Source organism: Peromyscus maniculatus, chromosome 19 (genome assembly GCF_049852395.1).
Source record: "Peromyscus maniculatus bairdii isolate BWxNUB_F1_BW_parent chromosome 19, HU_Pman_BW_mat_3.1, whole genome shotgun sequence".
NCBI classification, from domain to species: Eukaryota; Metazoa; Chordata; class Mammalia; order Rodentia; family Cricetidae; genus Peromyscus; species Peromyscus maniculatus.
In genome coordinates this window covers 2,022,296-2,035,826 of record NC_134870.1, presented here as the reverse complement: position 1 = coordinate 2,035,826, position 13,531 = coordinate 2,022,296, and positions in this window count along the sequence as shown.

The following is a 13,531-nucleotide window of genomic DNA, read 5'->3' as shown; positions in this document are numbered from 1 at the left end:
CTGTGTACCTGCAGTCACATGAACATCTCTCGGGTGAAAGGGGGTAATGAGTGGAATGAGTTTAGGAGGCTCTGTTTGAAGTGAAGCATGCACAGTGATGCTGGACTCTCGTGGAAGCTAGAGCACAGAGCGGTACTTGGTGCTGAGTACTGCTGAGGAGAACAAAGCAGGGAAACGAGTCAGAGTCTGTCTGGCACAGGAAGGGAGCTCCTTCAGACTGTATAAGACAGGTGCATTCCTCAACAGAAAGGCGTTTCATGATCGTCAACCTGCTTGATAAAAAAATAGTTATGTTCAGGAATGCACACCAAGCTAAAGTTCAACTTTGGGGTGCAGGGTACACCTGAAAGAGACTCTCCATACTGTACTTGCCAACATCTGCAATTTTTATTTGGTTTCGCCTTGTTGTTTGGCTTTTTGAGGAAGGGCTTTGCTTTGTAGCTTACACTGGCCTCAAATTCACAGTCCTCCTGCCTCAACTTCTCTGAAATTCCAGGCAAGTGGGTTAATGTCTGCCTTTTTAAGGCTCAGAGAAGAAAGACCCAGGAGCCCTCTGCAGGGAATGAGCAGCCACCTTGCCACTTGGCTGTGTGGCTCAAGCTGATAGAGAGCTTGAGACCGCAATGGCCTATATTCAAGAGTACACCTCTGGAGCTTGGGACAACGCATGGAGGCCTGTGGGTTCCAGAAGAGCAGTAACAGGGAACGTCTAAAGGGGAGGGGTTAGAGAGGAGACAGGACCTGTGTAGAGCTTCAAAGGGTTCATTCTTCATGCGTGAAATCTGGAGTAAACTTCAGGAATATGCACATGCTGGGGACTGGAAATATAATTTTGAGCAAACTCCTCAGTCAGCAACAAATAATCATTCTAATAAAAGTGTAAGTCACACAATAACTATATTAAGGTTTTTAGACCAAAAGCCCAGGGCCTCTTAATGTTCTAGAACAAGATCAGCCCCAAGCTGTGAGGGTGGATATAGTGTTGGGACACAGCTCCTTCCCCGAGGGAAAGATGCCCTCTCTTTACTCTCCACAGAGGTATAGTGGCAGCCAGCTGTATCCAGGGGCATGAAGAGTTGAGAGTAGCCAGGGAGGAAACAGGTCGCTGTGGGAATGGAGATCGGAGGTCCAAGGGCAAACGGCTCTGACACCAAAAATGGAGGCAGGCCCAGATGTCAAGGTGGCCAGATGTTGTCATGGTGCCCAAATGTCATAAGGTCACCGTGAAAACTGTGCGAAGACATGTTGGTCTTTAGAGCATAATAGTAATAGGCAGATTGTGAGTGAGAGAGACGCATCGTATGCTTACACAGTTTTAATGGAAAACACATTACAGGGGTGGATATGAGGTGGCCTCCTCACAGGGAAGCTTCTGCAGGCAGTGTGGATTAGACACAGTGGATGGATGGATGGCAGGGGTGAAGATACATTCCCTGATTGTCTGCCATATACCAAGCATAAGGCAACAATGGGTAAGACATAAACAGAAACCCAAGACCCACTCTCAACATTGTCATGGTGGGTGCTTGCAATGCCAGCCCTGAGGGTGAAGATGGACAGATCCTCGGGGCTCACTGACCAGCCAAACTACTGATTACCCTACTTGGAGAGTTCTAAGTCCTATCTCAGAAAATCAAAGTGGGCAGCTGAGACTGTCCTCTAATGCGTGCGCGCGCGCACACACGCGCGCACACACACACACACACACACACACACACACACACACACACACACACACACTCACACACACAATGTTAAGCATTACTGCAGTTAGACAAAAGTCATATGTGCCGAGAGGTAGGCAAGTCTGAGACAAGAAGCTCCGGGTGAGGGCAGACCTCCAGCCCAGCCTCCAGCCTCCATGGCAAGGTAAGTGTCCTTCACTAAGTGAGCTCCAGCCCCAAGTCAAGGACTCCAGTGCTGAGTCAGGCCTGCCTGAGGCTATTCCAAACAACTAATGAGAGGTATGGAAGAAAGAGAAGAGCTGTCCTCATCACTGCCTGAGGCCAGTGCATTTAACAAGGACAAAAGGTCCAGGATGGGTCCTCCCATTCCCAGGACACAGCCAAGCAGCCTGCTGGCCCTATGACTGTGTCTCCCCAAAACCAAAATCTCAGAAAACCACAGGAGCTTGCTTGGACCTGAGGATTCAGGGAGGTAGTGAAGGAGTTCTCAAAACAACTAGAAACCACTTGGCAGCCTAGAATCCCAGAGCTTGCAGCAAGTTCAGTATTAGCCTGGGCTACAAAGAGAGTTTCAAAAAATCAACAAACTGTAGCACAAATCCTAATTGGTCTTAATAAACCCAGAGCCAGATATCAGGGTAAATGGTTAACGATCAGAGAGACAAAGGAACAAGCCATAGCCACCTCATCTCACCAATCCTTAGCCCAAAGGACTAAACTCCTGTCTCCTCCCACCTTATATTCCTCTCTCAGCCCAGCCATATCACTTCCTGTCTCAATCTCCCTAGTGCTGGGATTAAAGGCATGTGTGCCTCCCGAGTACTGGGATTAAAGGTATGGGCCACCACTGCCTGACCTCTACGGCTAACTGGTGGCTGGCTTTGCTCTCTGATCTTCCGGCAAGCTTTATTTATTAGAGCATATACAAACTATCACCACAACAAACAACAAATCCCAACAGTGAAGACAAGCTGGGCCAGTGGTATAAGCACCAGGGCGGGTTGTTGAGAGGCCCCAGATGCCTCCGCAAAGACGGTGAAGCGGGAGGAAACCGACTCCAGGGCTGGGTAGACAGGCCATTTGGTAAGGGTTTGCTTCTGTGTGAGGACTTGGGGTGCCTGCCAGCACTAAAAGCCAGGCGTGCTGATGCAGGTTTACAATCTCAGCTCTGGGGAGGCAGAGGCAGGCAGACCCCCCAGGGTTCACTGACCACCAACCTACCCTAATCAAAACGTCCCAAGTTCCAAAGGAAGAGCTGGTCTCCAAAAAGAAGATGGTTAGAGCTGGTCTCCAAAAAGAAGATGGTTAGCTCCAGGGGAAAAAAATCTCTGAGGCTGATCTCTGACCTTGTGTACCTCTGACTGGAGTGTACACACACATGCACACACATACACAGGGAAAAAAATCAACAATCAGAAGAAAATTAATACCAAACTAAATTAATTTTTAATGAAAATAGAAAGATAATATAAACAGATATAGATATGTTAGAGTGGATAAAATGGAATAATTTTCATTTTAAGAGCATAAGAACTAAGCCAGGTGGTAGTGGTGCATGTCTTTATCCCCAGCACTTGGAAGGCAGAGGCAGGAGGATCCCAGAGTTCAAAGTCAGCCTGGTCTACAGAGCGAATTACAGGACAACCAGAGCTACACAGAGAAACCCTGTCTCAGAAGAGAGAGAGAGAGAGGAGAGAGAGAGAGAGAGAGAGAGAGAGACAGAGAGAGAGAGACAGAGAGAGAGAGACAGAGAGAGAGAGAGAACAGCAAAAAGTGAACAAGTGGACACACATAATTTAAAACCTTAACAATTAAAAATACAGTCTGAAGTATAGTAACAAATAAGTGGGCTGGGCCGGGGGTAACATGCTTTTCTGCACATCCACGAGCACCGAGTTAGACGATGTACCCTTGTAACACTAGTGCTGTAGGGACAGACAGATCCAGGGGCCTGTGGCTAGCTCTGCTACCAGAAATGCTGAGCGCTGAGTTGGGGAGAGAAACACCATTATCAAGAATCAGCTGTTTCTGCTGAAGCTCTCCTAGGCCATATCAGAAACCATAGTTAAGATCATTCCTACTTATATAAAATAAATGGAGAATGGCGCATGGTGGTGCACACATTTAACCCCAGCACTCAGGATCCAGAGGCAGGAGGATCTCTGGGAGATCAATACCAGCCTAGTGTACATAGATTCCCGGACCAGCCAAGACAACGTAGTAAGACCCTGTCTGGAAAAAAGAGCAGAGAGGATAGAGGTAGACATACATCAGTCTCTATATATACAGATACATGCACACTCATGCAAACTCAAATAACAGATAAGTGAGATACTTTGTAGCATCCATAGAACCAAAGTGAAAGGAAATGTCTGAGGAATGGGAGGCCTGTCTGGAGACTGTCAGGGGTGGGTACCCTAAAGAGAGGGAAAGACCTCAGACGTTAGACTTTGCTGTTCCTTAGAACTGTTCTAGACTGAAGAAACAAGTCACGTGGCAACTAAAAGTATTTCATGTTTCTAGGATTCTGCACTAAAAATCAAAAAGACGTTCATACAAGAGTTGGTCAGATCTGAGTAGAGGGCTGTGACCGGACTGTTGTGTTGGTGTGGCAGAACTGGGCTCAGTGTTCACCCAGTGAACGGAAAAAAGTTAGAGGAAATACGTCATAGGATATTTAGAACTTAACCTCTCTCTCTCCCTCTCCCCTCCCTCTCCTCCTCCCCCTCCCCCCTCCCCCTCACCTTCTCCCTCCCTCCCTCTCCCCCCACCCTTTCCTCTCTCTTTCTCTCTGGATTGAACCCAGGGCTTCATGCACTCTGGATTCCGGTTCTACAGTTCACTGTAACCTGCGTTTCACTCTAAGTAGTGTGGGAACGTAAGCCAGCGATGATCACTAAGAGGAGCAGAGAGGGAGGGCACAAGCATTCATGGTGACATTGTAACAACTAGAGACTCTGCCTCTGGAAGTGGGAGGGCTTTCTTGCTCTTCTGTGGTTTTTTGTTGTTTGTTTGTCTTTGTACTACTCTTGAGACTCCTCTATGTGCTTGCAGTGAATTAAAATAAGCCACTTAAATGTAAATAGGAAGGATTTTGGTTGTTTCCTAATATGACCTAATATGTCTCCAAACAGGAATAGCAAGCTGAGTTTTTTGATACCAATATTTCTTAATCAAATTTAAAACTGTCAAAATACATAAGAATCCTTCATAACATGCAGAAACAGGTCATTGCCTGTTTGCCTTCAGAACAAAATAAGGACTGTGCCCATTTGGCTTCATTTCAGGAAATCAAAGAACTAAGGTTGCCATCGTGTTAGAGGTGACCTGATCTGACCTTTTGCCCCTCATCGGGCAGAGCTTCTGAGGAGGCGGTCTGACGGAGTTCTATAGGAGGTCTGCTCTCTGACTCTTCACTTCGCCTTTGTCCGTGCATGCGTGCGTGCGTGCGTGCGTGTTGTGTTGTGTTTTAAATTATAAATAAGAGCAAAGTGACCCTTTGAAGCTGGGTATAGTGGTACATTCCTGTAATCTGAACATTCAAGAGGATAAGCCAGGAGGGCTGTGATTCTGAGGCCAGCCTGAGCTAGAGAGAGAATCTGAGAATACCTTGGGCTGCGAAGTAAGCCCCTGTCTCAAACAACAAACAACGGGCCTTTCTATTCTACTCTGATTCACTTTCGTCTCAAGTCCTAGGGGAGAATTAAGTGCACTGATGGTTATACACGAAACAGGGCGCTGTTTCAAGTATTAACACCTGAGATGCACTTTACGTAGTGAGGTCAGCCGAACAACTTTATTGCTGGCTTGTGGTCTGTGGTAGTGGAGAAAATGGGGCTGACATTTTGAGAGTGACACGGTAAATGAGATGTTTCCTGAGGAAGTGACAGCAAGGGCAGAGCCTGGGAAATGAACACCCAGGAGGAACAGTCAGAGGAAGTCAAGGTGTTTATTCTAGAGACGGCTTCAAGGGAACAGAGTTGTTACAAATATCCACAGCCAGGCCGTGTAGAAAGCCAGCTGCATTTATTCTGCACAGTTCAAACAAGCAAACTAGCACTGACTCATGGCGTGGCGTCCAGCAGACGAAAGAGTGGAGATTTTAAAAGAGAAAAAGCCAGCAAGTGGCTGAGGCTCGCTAGCATGGGCTAACCTGTAACCCTGCAAACTGTGGACTCGGGTTCCTAGTTTTTCACAAGTGTTGGAGCTTTGGAGAAGTCATTCTGAAAACCATATATATACACACATGGTGTATGTATGTGTACCAAGTGATATCACAGAACTATTACAAATCTAAGTTGCTTTTACAACATTTCTAAAAGTACAATCACTTTTACTTACCATGCTTACTACTGAATATTAAAATGTCTACATTATATCTAAGTTTCAGAAGTAAGCCTCCTGTGGTCAGTCTACACATAAGTCATATTTATGAACTTCTAGGGCACCAGAGACTGAGAGAAGCCAAGAAGTTATTATTGAAGAAACAATTGCTCATTTGGAAAAGTTATATAAAAATAAAGTTATAAACTAAATGTGTTGGGCCCCCTAATTCTTACTTCCTGCTCATCTCTCAGGCCTATCTATCTTTATCACATGAGTGCCCATCCTCACACACTCTGTGGGCTAACCTACCATCATCACATACTCTGTGGGCTAGCCTACCATCCTCACACACTCTGAACTAGCCTCCCATCCTCACACACTCTGAACTAGCCTACCATCCTCACACACTCTGAACTAGCCTACCATCCTCACACACTCTGTGGGCTAGCCTACCATCCTCACACACTCTGTGGGCTAGCCTACCATCCTCACACACTCTGTGGGCTAGCCTACCATCCTCACACACTCTGAACTAGCCTACCATCCTCACACACTCTGGGCTAGCCTACCATCCTCACACACTCTGGGCTAGCCTACTATCCTCACATACTCTGTGGGCTAGCCTACCATCCTCACATACTCTGTGGGCTAGCCTACCATCCTCACACACTCTGGGCTAGCCTACCATCCTCACACACTCTGGGCTAGCCTACTATCCTCACATACTCTGTGGGCTAGCCTACCATCCTCACACACTCTGGGCTAGCCTACCATTCTCACACACTCTGTGGGCTAGCCCACCATCCTCACACACTCTGTGGGCTAGCCTACCATCCTCACACACTCTGGGCTAGCCTACCATCCTCACACACTCTGGGCTAGCCTACCATCCTCACACACTCTGTGGGCTAGCCCTCTGCTCACATCCACTGAGAATCTACCAGGTCTCAGAGAGGAGGTTATTTAAAGAAAGAAAATAGCTTGGGCAAGAATACCAGCTGTACTCAGCCTCAGGACTATCCGGGCAGGACCCTGAGCTGCCACGGGAGGACAAAGCCCTCCAGCCTTGGGGCAAAGAAAAGGTCTGCCACCACTATGGGCTATGCGTTCTAGGAGGAAGCAAGCCCCAGACTGAGGAAGAAGAGGAGGATGCTGGATGGAGTACATATATCAAAGGATCTTTTCCTTCCCCTTCCGGCCTGCCTCCCTCCCTCCCTCCCTTCTTCCCTTCCTCCCTCCCTCCCCCTCTTTCTTCCATTTTTAGTTCAATGGTAGTTTGCCTCTCACAGCAATCCTTAGCATAGACCAGCAGCACCAGGAAGCCCTTGGACGTGATTAACAGTTCTATATCTCACTTAGGGTGCTGGCATCTAAATCTGCATGTGTGATGAAAAAACATACAGCTGCACACACAGACACAGACATGCATACATATGTGTCAAAGATGGCCTGAATCTTGGCTAACAGCTTTGTTCAATGCCTGATTCCTCATTTTTTTTTAAATCTGTATTGAAGTTAAGTAAAAGCTGTCAAGATTGTTCAGTGGATAGAGACCGACCTGCGGCCAACACTGACAATCCAGGTTTGATTCCCAGGACCTGAAAGGGGGCAGAACCGACTCCCACAATTTGTCCTCACCACCACCACGTGCACCAGGGTGTGTGAATGCCACACACATACACAAATAACTAAAGTGTAATTTAAAATTTAAAATTAGGAGAGATAATATTGTTGGGTGGGTCTTGTGAAAGTTAAAGGAAATTGTGGTGTTTATACAATTTCATATGAGTCCATAATTACTCCAAATTAAAAGAATAAAAGAGGAGGAGGAGTTATGGCAGTTATGGTTTGCATCCGGAATGTCTCCATAGCTCACGCTTTGAACACCCAGTCCCCAGCTCATGACGATGATGTGATGGCTGTGGAGGATTTTGGAAGTCGGCCTGGCTGGTGGGAGAAGCCCGCTACAGCTGCTGAAGCTTTGGTGGAGCCCCCCTCTCCTTCTGGTCCTCATCTTGCAAATGCCCCCGCTGCATGCCCCTGCCCCCTGAGTGCTGACACCCACTCCCCACTCTGGACTGCAGCCCTCTGCAGCGGGGCGGCCAGAACAACCCTTCCCTCTGCAGTGGCTCCTCCCCAGCGTGAACCGGGCACGGAACTGAGCAATGGGTCTTCAGTAACTTTCTTCACGCTCTGAAAGTAAAGGGCGGGTGGTGTAGGTGAAAGGAGGCCCCCCAGGAAGTAGCTGGTCTGTTCCCTGGATGGCTGTGAGTCCCTACTCCTTCCCAGGGCTGTCCTCCTCACCACCATGAATACACAGAAAGGCATCTGTGTGCTGGCATGGTGGCTCACGCCTTTCATCCCAGCACTTGGGAAGCAAAGGCAGAGGCAGGTGGATCTCTGCACACTCAAAACCAGCCTGGTCTACAGAGTGATTTCCAGGCTTGCCAAGGCTACCTAGTGAGACCCTGTATCAAAAAAAAAAAAAAAAAAAAAAACTAAATTAAATTTTTAATCATATTTTAAAATAACAAAAATAGTAATCTGACTGTCTGTGGACCTTACCCACCAGGACACTTTGCCTCCCACGGTCTCCAGCACCCCTGTGTCTTGGCCTTCTGGAATACTGCACACACACAGCTGGTCACCTACTCTCATTGGATCACATTGACACGGCCACTTGATACACACTTTCTCTCTATCATCTCCTCCTCTCTCAGGTTGTTAATTAACTAAATCAGGTCTTGGGCACCTACCCTACCTTGACCTCTGGTGGAGCTGTTTTCCTCTTAGGTGCTCTGCTTGATACCCTTCTGGGGACCTTCTACATACTGAATACCTGGCACCGTCCAAGCAGAACAGAAACCCGAAACTCACAGGGAAGATTCAGCATGAGCTTCAGGTGGAGTCTTGGTGCTGGTCCTCGTCACCACTTAACTGGCTACACAGTTTGGAAATGGTAAATGCTATAGTTTGTCCCCCAAAGAATCATGGGTAAGGACTTGGTCTCTTATCCGTGGTATTCCGATGAGGTGGTAGAACCTGCAGGAAATGGGTCCTAATAGAAGGAAGTTAGGTTACTGGAAATGTGCCCTTGAGATGTTGACTCTGAGCCCTCCTCTTGCTCTCCTATTTGCTTCCTGGCTGTCAGGAGGTGAGCAACTCTCTTCACTGTGCACCCTGCAAGGATGTGCCCCTCCAGTGGAGCCATCCATAGTGAACTGAAATCTTCAAAACTGGGCTCCCAAATAACCTTTTTTCTTAACAAGCTGGTGACCTCAGCTATTTTAAACATGCTGTGACATAAGCTGACTGATGCGATACTTAGTGCCTGGTTCTCCCCCTCGAATGGAGAATGACCAAAGCAGAGATCCCGCCTCTTCTCTGGACCATTGGTGCCAAGTAGAGTGCGCATGGCAGCGTTGCTATGCACCGGATCTGCATTCAGCTACCAGACCTAAACAGCCAACTTCCTGACCACACCTTGCTTCCAAAACCAAGAGGTAAGATGAGCGGCCTTTCCTGAGATTACAAAGCAGAAAGCCAAAGAGCTCACTGGCATCCAGCATCAGAGGAGCCGGAACACAGCGTGAGATAGAGCATCAGCACAGACCCGAGGGAGGCTGTCGGGGCTGAAGCACCCCCGGCCTGACTCTGAGCAGAGTGGATGAGGGTGGCAGCAGATGACAGCCTACAGCCACCAGCCGAGGCCGGGCTCCATAGACACCCAGGACAGACCAGAGTGCAGCCTCCCTTCATTACACATAAAATGGACAATCAAGTTTAGCAATGGCCACAGCAGAACAAGAGCGATCAGGCTGGAAGCTGGACACATTCCCAACACAAGAAGCCACCATACAAGGACAAGGAAAGAAGAGAGAAGAGAACTGCCCTGTGAAAGAGGCTTGGAGTGCATCTGGGGTCATCCAGCCAGACTCCAGGGGCTGTGCAATAGAAAGAACATCCCAGTGGAACACTAAGGATCCCAGCCCCTTCCTCACAAATGAGCTCACTGAAAAGGTGATACCACGTGTCCAAAAGGACAGAAGAGCTGGCAGCCAGGGTACGGGAGTGTGTTGCCAAACCTAAAGCACCGACGTAAACAAGTCCATGTTCCTGGTCCTGAGCAGAGGGCTGATACAGGGTCCCCCGACATAGAAGAGACCTAGAGGTGGCATGTTCCATCCCTATCAGGTACTGCAAACAACCAAGTCAAAACCTTCCTCAGAATAACATTTGGCCTTTTCCCACAAGCAAAATGAAAAGAGAAAATAATAATCACATTAAAGGCAACTGGGTGAGGTATTGTGGAAAGCCATTCCTGGGATCCTTAGGGGAGAAAATGGCATTGTTTTCTTAAAGGCCCACACACTGTGGGGAGCAGGACTGGGAACCCAGAGGCTGCCTGAAGCCTTCCTCTTCCTGCTCATCCTCCTGTCACCAGGATGTGGATGGGGTGAGGGGATAAGGGGCTTCCTGCAGCCCTGGCTCCGAGGCTGAGCTGCCCCACACTGGAGGAGGCTAGCTGAGCAGGGAGGAGGAAATCTCCTTTCCTCTTCTCAGTCACTCCAGAGGTGGTAGAGAGGGACTGTGGGAAGTCGGGTCATTGTTGTGGATGCCACAGCCCAGTTTCTTAAACCACCCCTCTATTTACATTTAAGTTGAGAGTGAGGAGGGAAGTTGAAAGGAAGGTTTTCTCAATCGCTAGGACCTGTCATGGGCTCAACATGGTCACAGGGTAGGTACCATCAGCCACAAAATCCAGAAACCAGGCACCCAGACACCATTGCACTCCCCCAACTACAGGCTAATGACACCCCCTCACACACTAAGCTTTATGCCAAAACCCATCAGGAAAAAAGAAAGTCAAGTTTGAGGAGTCGTTTCTCTGTAGCTCAAATAGACCATTCAGCATGTTTGGGAGGGGCCTAGGGAAGGAAGGCATTTGGGAACCATTGTTCACACAGAAAAAAACACTCACACTATAAACAGTATAAATGGCCTGGGTAATGTAGTTGCCCAAGATCCTGTTGAAAACTTTTACTCATTACTCTTGTTATTGTTGTTATCGGAGACATTCCCTCCTACACATCCTTCCTTGCTCCTGGCAGGAGATGAGTCTTGATCAAAAGCAAAGAATATTCAATCTCCCCTTCCAATTACTAGGGACCAGAGGGAACACAGACTGCCAGGGCTGCTTTCCACCATTAGTAATGGATGGGAATCCTGACAGGCGTTAGCTAAGCCGAATAACTTCCTCCAAACAGCAACTCCTCAGAAGAGCCGCAAAGATCAACTGAGGAACATTTTCCAGAGGGAAGACACCGGGGTTCTATTACCACAGAGCAGAAAATGCCATATCCACTCAGATGCTCAGATGGTCTTAAGTTCTCAGGTAAGAGTTTCTGGAGCGATGCCTTGGCATGTGTGGGGCATTCAAAAGTAGAGACTACGCTTCTTCCCAATAAATCAAAGTTTGGAACACTCTTAGTTTGCCAACAGTAACCCCCTGAAAAATTCATCCCTGAAGGCTCAGGTCCAAGTGCCACATGCTCCCTGAACCCCCCTCAGACTCCACAATAAAACCGTCTTTTCTTCGTGACCAAGTAATACCTCACCTGTTTGCACCTTGCCCTTCAAGTACAATGAAATTAAATGCACAGTCTGACTCTTAGATCTAAAGCTTTAGGTGATTTTCTTAACCTATCTGTATTTTGTAAAAGAAACTTAATGGCATTCCCTACCTCGTTTGGGTTTTTTTTTTTTTTTCAACAAATATTTATGTATCATCTACAGTTTTAAGTACTAAAGGCAAAGCCCAGCTGGGGCCATGGCTCCCCTGGTAGAGTGCTTGCCCATGTGCAGGAAGCCCTGGGTTTGATCCCAGCTGGAAAAAGGCTGGGCATGGTAGAGTACACCCATGGAGGCAGGAGGAGGTTCAAGCCCCTTTGGCTACATAGGGAGACTGAGGCCAGCCTGGAGTACATAGACCCTGCCTCAAAAACCTAAAAATTAAGAAATTAAGGGAAGCATAGAGGGAGGGAAGGAGGGAGGGAGGGAGGGAGGGAGGGAGGGAGGGAGGGAGGGAGGGAGGGAGGGAGGGAGGGAGGGAGGGAAGGAAGGAAAAGCAGTGAATATGAAACTTAAATTTTAAAGGAATTCATCTAAGAAGAAATAAGACTCTCATTGCAAGCACTGAAAAAATGTTTGCTTAATGGATTATCAAACCAGTACCTGGATGAATAAAAGCCATGAGCACCATGGATGTTTTTTCAAGGTGAACCCACAGCCTTTAAGCCTTGCCTGCTTTGGGAAGATTTAGCTGAGCAGGCTTTTAGAAGGGGGCACTGCAATTCACTTCCCAAAGACTGGAAATTAAATAAAGATTATACTCTTAGATTTAAATTTTAAAAATCACACCCAAAGACAGAAGAAGAATCATCCCAGCTCACAGTTTATTCTTCTGGTTGACAGATATTAACATTTTCATACCCACAGCCCGGGATCCTGGAGAAAGGGCATGTGGGATTTCTACTGTGGGATTTTCTGTAGTGAGTGCTGGAGAAGATGTCAGAAAATCCTTCCGCCATCTCACTTGCTTGGGGAAAGCTCTAGGCATTTTGATATTCACAAAGGCCCCTCCACTTCCTCCCGCTGGAAGCCTGATTTCTATGATCATGACCTTCCCTCGTTGTCAATTCTCCAGCGAAGAATCGATGAGGGTGTGCAGAGCTGCCTTCTCTGGCCCACCTCCTCTTCGGGTGCCAGCTCCCCTTTGGAGGAGAGTCACAGGGAGTTGTTTGTGCAGGGAGTGGCCCTGCCTTCCCTTTCAGGCCCGCAGCCACCCCCTCGCCTCTGATCTTCACCACCTAATTCCCAGCAGCTGGCTATGTTGCAGCAACAAGTGGGAACTCTTTCTTAATGCAGTACAGAGGTGTCTGTAGGCAGCCAACGATGGGACACCACTGGCCACAGCTGGTTAGATGTGGTTTTCCAGACTTGTTTGTGTCCCTGTGTGACTAATACTTACCTACTGGTTGGCTGGGATGAACCCTCTCTCCTACTCATCTGGCACTTGGAACACAATCAGCCGGCCTCCCAGACACTGCCAAACTCATTCACAGGCAAGGTGGAGAGTCTGAATGGAAATGTATAGAAGGGCCCCAAAGAATAGTGATTGGACCAAGGACTCTGGAAGCATTGGGATGTGTTTCATGCAAAAAGCAAGGAATAGATAAGAAAGCTTTTAGTGACTCAACGTGTTGAACAAGTCTTTATTTGTAAGGTAATGCAGTATTCGTGTGAATTTTAAATTAGTCAAGAATTAAGTTAATCGAGAATGATACGCAACACATGGCAAGCTTTGAAACTGAGCTAACTCATAAATAAATATCGAGTGAGTGAGTGAGTGGATAAGAGGTTGGACTGATAAGACCAGGGAACAGCAGAGGCAAAGTGTCTCTGCATTCTAGGAATTTGCTGCACCCACCCACTCCCTATCTGTCACTCACCAAGGGGCA